General features: G+C 39.1%; 1 long non-coding RNA gene across 1 annotated transcript; it reads left to right on the forward strand.

The window, feature by feature from the left end:
* Positions 1-5,435: 5,435 nt before the first annotated feature.
* Positions 5,436-8,315, forward strand: LOC140282235 (uncharacterized). The gene is made up of 3 exons (XR_011909826.1): positions 5,436-5,545; positions 6,956-7,145; positions 7,468-8,315. It is a non-coding gene; the product is annotated as an uncharacterized lncRNA (long non-coding RNA).
* The last annotated feature ends 302 nt before the right edge of the window (positions 8,316-8,617 follow it).

Raw genomic sequence — 8,617 nt, forward strand, 5'->3', positions numbered from 1 at the left:
GATATCACGGCTACTGCACAGGACACAGTTGCGAGCACTTTGCCTTGCGTTGCCAATAGGAGAAGAGAGAAATGACAGCATAGAACGTATAAAACACAACAAAATGCAGTAAAAACGTTTATTCATGTTATTCACGTGATTTATGAGTACTCGCTCCAATTATGGGAAGCGCGGATGGGCTTTGCGCATTTGGCAAGGCTTTATACAGCCTGTTGATATCTTAAGGACCTAACTGGTCACACCTGGGAGTAAATGTCATGTAGCGATTGTTTTTACATGTAAGGGGAGCTGAATATATAGCTTTCATCCGCAAACCAACGTGGGAGAGCCCGAAGACGCATTGTGCCAGACGCACATAGGCATGCGTAAAACCGATTTTGACCACTTCATGCTGTTTATTTGCTTTCTTCTGGTTAACTTTCGTTTCTTTTGGATTCTTGTGCGTGTTATGGTGCCGTTTCGGTCCATGTTTGTAAGCCTTTTTTTCCTGGATTAAATTTTCGGAAGTTGAAACAAGTGGCATTGGAGTGTGTGATTAAAAACCACCGCGGACTGCTTCTCCTCCTCCAGTTGCCCAGACTTTGTGTTTTTAATAACGCTTATCTGTAAACATGTGTTAAACATATCAATTGCATGAACAGAAAGAAGAGACTCACCTGTTGAGTAACGCACATTTCCTTATATGGAAAGGGTTATGGGTTGAATGTCGGTTTAGAGGGATGTCGGAATGGCGGGATATTGGTCTTTAGGTAGTTATTTTTGAAGTTCTTTAATGTGTTACTGAAAATGCACTGCAGCATGAACTGTTCTCCACAAAGATGGAAACCTAGGTCACGGCAGGTTCAGTTTGATTTTGGTGTGAATTTCCACAGTACTACTTTCCACCACCATATTTCACAATAGGTTTGTGGTTTCATTCTTGCTTTCCTTACACAACACTCTGTTGCAACCAGAAATCTGTAAAAAGGACTTTTTCCCTCATCCACTTAGATAAACATAATCCTTGGCATAGAAGTTGTTTAGAGACACAACTCATGCCTTCTTTGCGGGACTCTTGTTTATCGGAGTCTTGCACTGATGCAGTTTCCACAAAACCTCAGAGTTCCATGCAGAAGACTTTAGTTCAGTCATCACTCACTCTAACGCTGCCCGTTCTCTGACCCCTTGAAAAAGGTCTAAAATACTAGATGTTTAGACAGAGAATGGGGCATCTCCATGAGCCTCACAAGTTACATCTTTGAAGCTTTCACGCACAGCGATTGGTTACCACAGATCGAACCGTCGATTTGTCTGCGATGTGACAATTAAAATCTTGTAGTGAGAACTATGGTTTAGAGAGCGGTGCGCTGACAGCAGAAGATGCACAAACATATTTGCAACAGGCCAAAAACTGCATGTTGATTGACTTAAAGAAATCTTCCTTGCGTTAATCAAACTAGCTGCTTCCAAAATGTTGGTCTTACGAAAGACGGTCACAACACATGAGCTACCTCCCGTTCTTTCATATGGCTGTTTTTTCTAAGTCATTTCACTCAGTAAAGAACCTCTTTAATCTATGAAAGATAAGTTGACCTGAACCTTATCTTTTCAAGAGATAATTAAAAGAGTAATATGTGCAAACATAGCTGTTGTTACAACCTTTGGCATATCATATTGTATTTATACAATGGAAAAAATACGAATGTCATAGACGTAAGTGGTACTGGTCCAAATGCACTTTGTCAAGGCCTGGCTTTTGAATAGATTTTAGGTAAAGTTCAAGTAAACATTTCATTATTTGAGATGTAAGTCTGATGAAAATGGAAGTTTACTGTAAACAGTTTTTGTTCAACCCCATAAACCCCAATGATGGAGGCAAACAAACAAGTAAGATTTATAAATAGTTCATTTAGAGGTGAAGGTTAGATCCAGCAGAAACTCGTAAACCTCTCTTCACTTTGTGGGTCCTTATATTTCAATTAAATTAAATTCAATTTTATTTTATTTATATAGCGCCAAATTACAACAATTGTCATCCCAAGGCACTTAGATAATATAGTCCAATTCAAGCCAATTGGAATTCAATTCATTGTAATAATAATCCAATTAATTCATGTAGAGCCAATTAAAAAAATATTATCCTAGCTAAGGAAACCAACAGATTGCACCGAAATTTGTCTTCAGTCCAATCTCCCGTCCTGAGCGTGCCTGAGGCGACTGTGGAAAGGAACGACTCCCTTTTAACAGGAAGAAACCTCTGGCAGAACCAGACTCAGGAAGGGTGGCCATCCACCTCGACCAGCAGGGGTTTGAGAAGACAGAAAATAGGGAAAAGAGGGGGTAAAAACACCATAACGCCAGTCAAAGGATACCTGTTGGAACAGGGAAATACAAGTTAATAACCACAATAATGTCACATGTACATAAAATCAATTGAGAAATTAAACAGGGGGAAAAAGAGAGCAAAGTGAGGAATGGTGTGACAGATGAGGAGGGGGGAGCGGGGGACAAGAGGAGAGGAGAGGGGGAAAAAACCACAGCCACAGACTATACTCCATAGGGAGTACAATGTGGGGCCGGGAAAAAAACCTCAGCACATCAAGAACAGTAACATAGGTCACCATCCAACATAAAAACTCAAAACATAAACAAACATTTGCTCGTTTCACACATAAAAGACGCAAGACATACGAAGGAGTGGGATGGGGGTAAGCCCAGAGAGTTGCTATGTCTGGCTCTCAACCAAGGTTTCAGTTCACAAGATGTCATCGTGATACCACCGCAGGTTGCCTTGGAGAAGTCCTTGATTGGGTCCCAGTCGGAGTCAACAATCACCAGGTGTCCAAGAAGAAGGGAGGGGGAGAAGTAGTTCAGAGCGTGTCACAGCAGTGATCTCAGGGGAGTTGTTTCAGCTGCAGCCTGGGCCAAGGCCGTAGAGCAGGAAGGCAAATTAGATTATGATTGTTGGTTAGGGCGAGTAGTCGGTTTCAATGGACACGACTCACTCTATTTGTCCATTCTGGTCACAAAAACGATCCATACGACTTTGCAAAGCCACCAGCTTCACCAAGATGTTTTCCATATTGCGGTTAATGACCATAGTCTGAGAGCCGATAGCACTGCCCACCGATTCAAACATGCCGGACAGCTTGGGGCCTGTGACTGCTGTCTCCGACTTCCGAATTTTGCAATACATCAGGGCAATGCCTAATACCCATTGATTCATCAGTTTTTTTTTTTTTAAGAGAAGCTAAAACTGGAGAAACATGATCTCTCCTGTTAGTTCTCATCAGAACTCTGGCTGCAGCATTTTGGATCAGCTGGAGGCTTTTCAGAGAATATGTGGGACAGCCCAATAATAAGGAATTACAGTAGTCCAATCTTGAAGTAACAAATGCATGAACTAGTTTCTCTGCATCACTCTGAGACAGGATGTTCCTGATTTTAGCAATGTTACGAAGGTGAAAGAAGGCATTCGAAGAAACCAGTTTTATATGTGCGTCAAATGATAAATTCTGGTCAAAAATAACTCCAAGGTTCCTCACTGTAGAACTAGAAGCCAAGGAAATACCATCTAGAGTAACTATATAACTACACAATTTCTCCCTGAAGCGCTCAGGTCCAAAGAGAACAACTTCAGTTTCGTCTGAATTTAAAAGCAAACAGTTCTGAGTCATCCAGGTCTTTATGTCTTTAAGACAGGCTTGTAGTCTTATATTTGTCAAAGGATGTTTTTTAAATAAAAAAAAATGATTTGATGAAAGTTTGTACTTAATGTATTGGCCCTTAGATTTAAAAGCATATCTATTTTCACATAGAGCAATAGGATTCCATTATATTATATATATATATTATATTTTGTGTCGATGCTCAAATATGAAGACACAAAAAAAACTGGTGAATCACTGGGTATTTAAAAGCTTGAGAGACTTTGGTGTTTGGTTTGATTTGTTCGGATGTCCGTTTGTTGGAATGGTTAATAAAAAAGTTACGGTAAGATTTGAATAAAAAGATTTACCAGAGGTCAAGAGTAGCTTGAGAAGGGATTTTGTTTTGATGTTGATAATCATTTCGATTCAGATTGCACAAGATAGTACTGGTTTTTCACTTCCTCTTCTTCTTGATCAGTTTAAAGAAAAGGAAGTTAAAGTGTTGAACAAGTAAAAAAAAAAAAAAAGAACTGTCCACAGAGACACATTTTTTTCCAAAAATGGTCACTTTCACTTTCTGAGAATATGTGTTCGGCAGCATCCTGGAGCCCCACGGGGCCATTTGTTTTATTTTTTTCAACGCTTGGCTTGACTGGGTCATGCACACGCTTAACCTCATTCTTGTCATGGGAGGAGTGGAACACTGCAATCCTCACCCCTGTATGAAAATCAAAGACAAAAGTGCACGCCACAAAATTTGTTCAGCGGCAAATCCTAAAACAATCTTTTATCATCCATCAAAGAGTGAATTAAAAAGATAAGAAAAATGGCATTTATTGTTCTCTGCTGAACTAGATGGATAGTTAATTAGATTGTTCCACATTTGTATGTTTTGTTTTCTCACTGAAATGCAGGCATATCACACTGAACTTTGATTTATTTTCTCAATGTCAAACCCAGAACACCATTACGAGATACATTAGATACATTAGACATTTTAGAATATCTACTGTAATTGGCATGAGTTAAAGTGATCATTTTTAATGTGGTTAAGAAGTCTCACTGAAACACTGACACACCAACATGTTTATGTTTATGCATTTAGCAGACGCTTTTATCCAAAGCGACTTACAAATGCAGATATAACAAGCTATATAAAAAGCTAACCATAAACTACATAGAAGGAACCCACTAGTCTGACTCTGTCAGAGGTGACAGAGTAGAGATAGAGTGCAGGCATAGAGGGAAGTACAGAAAGATAAAGTGCAGAGATAGAGGGGGAAGTACAGGGTAAGTGCTGGGATAGGAGATGCTCTCTGAAGAGCTGGGTCTTCAAGAGCTTCTTGAAGATATACAGGGACGCCCCTGTTCTGGTAGCGCTCGGTAGGTCATTAGACCATCGTGGGACGACACATGAAAAGAGTTTGGATTGTCTTAGGCGTGGTGTAGGAGCTGCTAGACGACAATCCTGGAACGAACGGAGGGACCGAGTTGTGACATAAGCCTTTGCAAGAGCATTCAAGTTGCAAGTTCACAGCCCCTGAATACTGAATACTGCTTTGCGATGGCCCAACCGAGGCTACTAGGCAGCAGGTTTCACCCACGGATGGGTTTCGATCACTTTCTCAACAACAACAAATATTGATTTTGGCAAAGAAGCTTAGAAAAACTTACATGAGCAGACACACACTGTTCTTTCCGTGCAGTTCCGTGCATGTATGGTGGGAGGGAAGTTTACAGTTGTTTGATTGGCTGTTTGCTCTGGGTTGAGGTGATAGGTTGAATTTTTCTTTCACATGCAGAGCTTTATAAAGGAAGCAGTATTTCCAGGTTCTATCATATACTTCGCCTTCAGCTGATATTCATCTCCTTCAGACACCAGCGTTGATCTTTCAGAGACAGACTGATCTGAACAGGTGAGAATAATTTATTCACAGCGAACAAACATTAACAGTTTTCTCTTACAGTGGCTCTGTTTTATCCATTTAATACATCTCGATAACACTGTGGGTGTTGTGAGGTGTTTTTTTTTTTCAAAGTCATGGTAATCTGCAAGAAAAATATAATAACTTGTGAAAATACAAAATATTTTATAAGTGCTGTTTGTCACTTTTACCTGAATAAAAAAAACATTTAGTGAACAACAAATAATGACATATTTAAGAATTCAGGATTATTAAATTTTTTTGGAACCAAGATTTTTTATTTTTATTGAGATTTAACAACAAATAAACAATGAAAAATAAATAAAATGGCAACAAGCATGGTGCGCCCACTTTTAACAACTTGTTTCAGTGACTTCCTCTTTTCTTTACAGTTTCACTGAAGCGCACACGCTATGGCTGACTTTCAGATTACCATTCTGTTTTTATTTACTCTTGAATTAATTTTTTAAAAAGTATGTCCCACAGATTTCATTTTAAACTTATTGACAAATTCTACTCAAAATAATTCAATGCCCGGTGGGTGTGTGGTCCTTGGGCACGAGGGGCTCTTGGCCTGCACTCCTCTTTTATTCATTTAAAGCCTTTGGCGTATAATTGACACACACACACACACACATAAGCACAAGCATTCATTCACTCACATGCTCACCCCACTATTACAATGTGATTTTTGGCTTTCGTGATAATCATATACTTGCTGCTGGTGATATTGTTGCTATTTGTTTGTTCCCATTTATGTTTCTGCAGGCGATCTTGACGATCCCGGGTATGGTCACGGTTTATTTCTCTCCACAGATGCAGCAGTTGGTTACCCGGTTTTTGACGATTGGTGTCTATATTTTCTCCTTTCCTCTCTCTTCACTCCCTTCTTTCTTTAATCTCTCCTTTTAAGAAAAAAACAAACAATGGAGCTGCAACCCATGATGAGAACATTGCCACTGTGAGCTTTCCCTTTGCTGATGCCTGTACCTCTGAGTCCAGAAAAAAAAAGTTCTGTTAGATGTTTGTGAGCCCTTAGCCTTAGACTACATGTTAATTTGTGGTCGCTTAAAGCATTTGAAGAGTCTTGCTTTGCTTGAAAAAAAAAACAACACACTTTAGATTTCATAACTGCTGCATCATCTAACGAAATAACCATTCCAGTAACTTAAAGACAACGCCTGTGCATCAACGTCTGAGAAAGTTACAGAAGTATCAGAGTGTCTTGAATGATCACTTTGGTTGATATCTTGATTCCACTCTCTGACATGTATAATGAAACAAGGACGGTGTCCAAACTAAACAGCCCAGTTATAACTGCAACTGTAGCTCAACTGTGTGTGTAAGCTTGCTGAGTTCTATTTTGTGAACTACTAACTACTAAGTTTCTTCTCACTCTAGACAAGATGAACATGGTTATCCTGATCACTGTCATCTTCACTACTGCCGTTGTTCTTATCCCGGAAGGGGTAGGAGCCTACGCCAATCTTCCATGTACGAGCAGACGTAACAACAATGCTTACAACAACTTTGTTCACAAACACATCCTTCATGGGTCCTTCAACACTGCATCAAAGCATGAATGGCAAACGTGAGTTAAACTGCAAAGTTCTCAACTGAAGACCACAGTAAAATAAATTAGATCTCTTTTTGATAATTAATATGATGATTTCACCTGATGATATATCCTACTGTTTATATTATTGTACAGTATATTAGCTTTATACAGCTTCATATTGGCACAGATTATGATTGAAAGAGAATAATTCTGACAGTTTACTTTGTACTAAACATTTAGTAAACATTCCTGCACATTTTTTACAGCCAAGATTTCTTTGGACAAATTCTTTGTTTTACTCTTATAAACAAATGTTTAATTTCCAATAACTCTGGACATTGATCTCATTCTTCAGGTACATAAGGAACATGGGACTCTGTGACAGACCTAAACAGTCCTTCATCAGGAGTTCGGATCAGACCCTCGTTGACCAGATCTGTCAGGGGCACGGAAAGCGCTGGTCTGGCAACTTGTGCTTCAGTACCTCCAGCATGCTGGTGTATGATGTCACAGTTAACAGTAATTGCATTGTCACAAATGTATGGTCAGCTACAAAATATGTGTATGTGGCTTGTGACATTGTTGCGAACCAATGTCTCCCTGTTCATTATGAAAAAAGTACCGCACAACAACCATCCAGCAACGAAGTCTGCGGTCCATAGGCTTGAAATTCAAGTCATCTGACAAGCTTAGCTTTATCATTCCTTGCTGCCTAAAATAATCAATTCTACATATAAAGTTTTTCTGCTTTGGTGACATTACACTCCCTTCTTCACATATCTCAACAGCATTTAGTTTGATGAACACTATTAAATGAACATGTTCTTGGCACGACAGGGAAAATTCCAGATATTACATTAAGGCTGAATGTATGATTGATGTATTAACCACTGTGAGGGAGATTTTTTTTAGAATAGCAAAAGCTACTTCGCAGCCATGAAAAAACAGAATGCTTTATGATTCTTATATAGGTGAACTATTACTTTAATCAATTACACTGTATCCAAATACAGAATTTCCATTTGTTCTGCTTTATACAGGATATTGTCAAAAAACATTGCAGTAGTTGATGTAGTTCAACAGGCCTCAAATGGACTCAGGTGCTCTGTCCATGCCCTGAACTTCCTTTTTTTTCCTGTAAAAACAGGAAAGTGTAACTATGAATTCATACTGCTGAATACCCAATAAAACTGCTCTCGCTCACATGCATTTCTGTTTCTTTTGTCCAACAACTAAACATGTCAGATATCAAAATGTTTGCAATACATACAAAACATACAAAGGCATTTTGCTCAAGGTGCAAACATGTTCAAACTTGAGATTTTGAGCATTTGTACCCCATTCAAATGAAAGCATAACTGTCAGGCTGTTTGAATGATTGTATCTGTGCTGGTAGAAGTAATTTGCCTTGTAGTCCACCAGAGGCCGCCCTTGTATCAACTTAACCTATCCCTCCGCCTGGTAACCTCCAAGTAAAATAATCTTATGATAACATTTGCTTCGTT

This window comes from Leuresthes tenuis, unplaced genomic scaffold (assembly GCF_036924035.1).
Source record: "Leuresthes tenuis unplaced genomic scaffold, fLeuTen1.0.hap1 SCAF_22, whole genome shotgun sequence".
NCBI classification, from domain to species: Eukaryota; Metazoa; Chordata; class Actinopteri; order Atheriniformes; family Atherinopsidae; genus Leuresthes; species Leuresthes tenuis.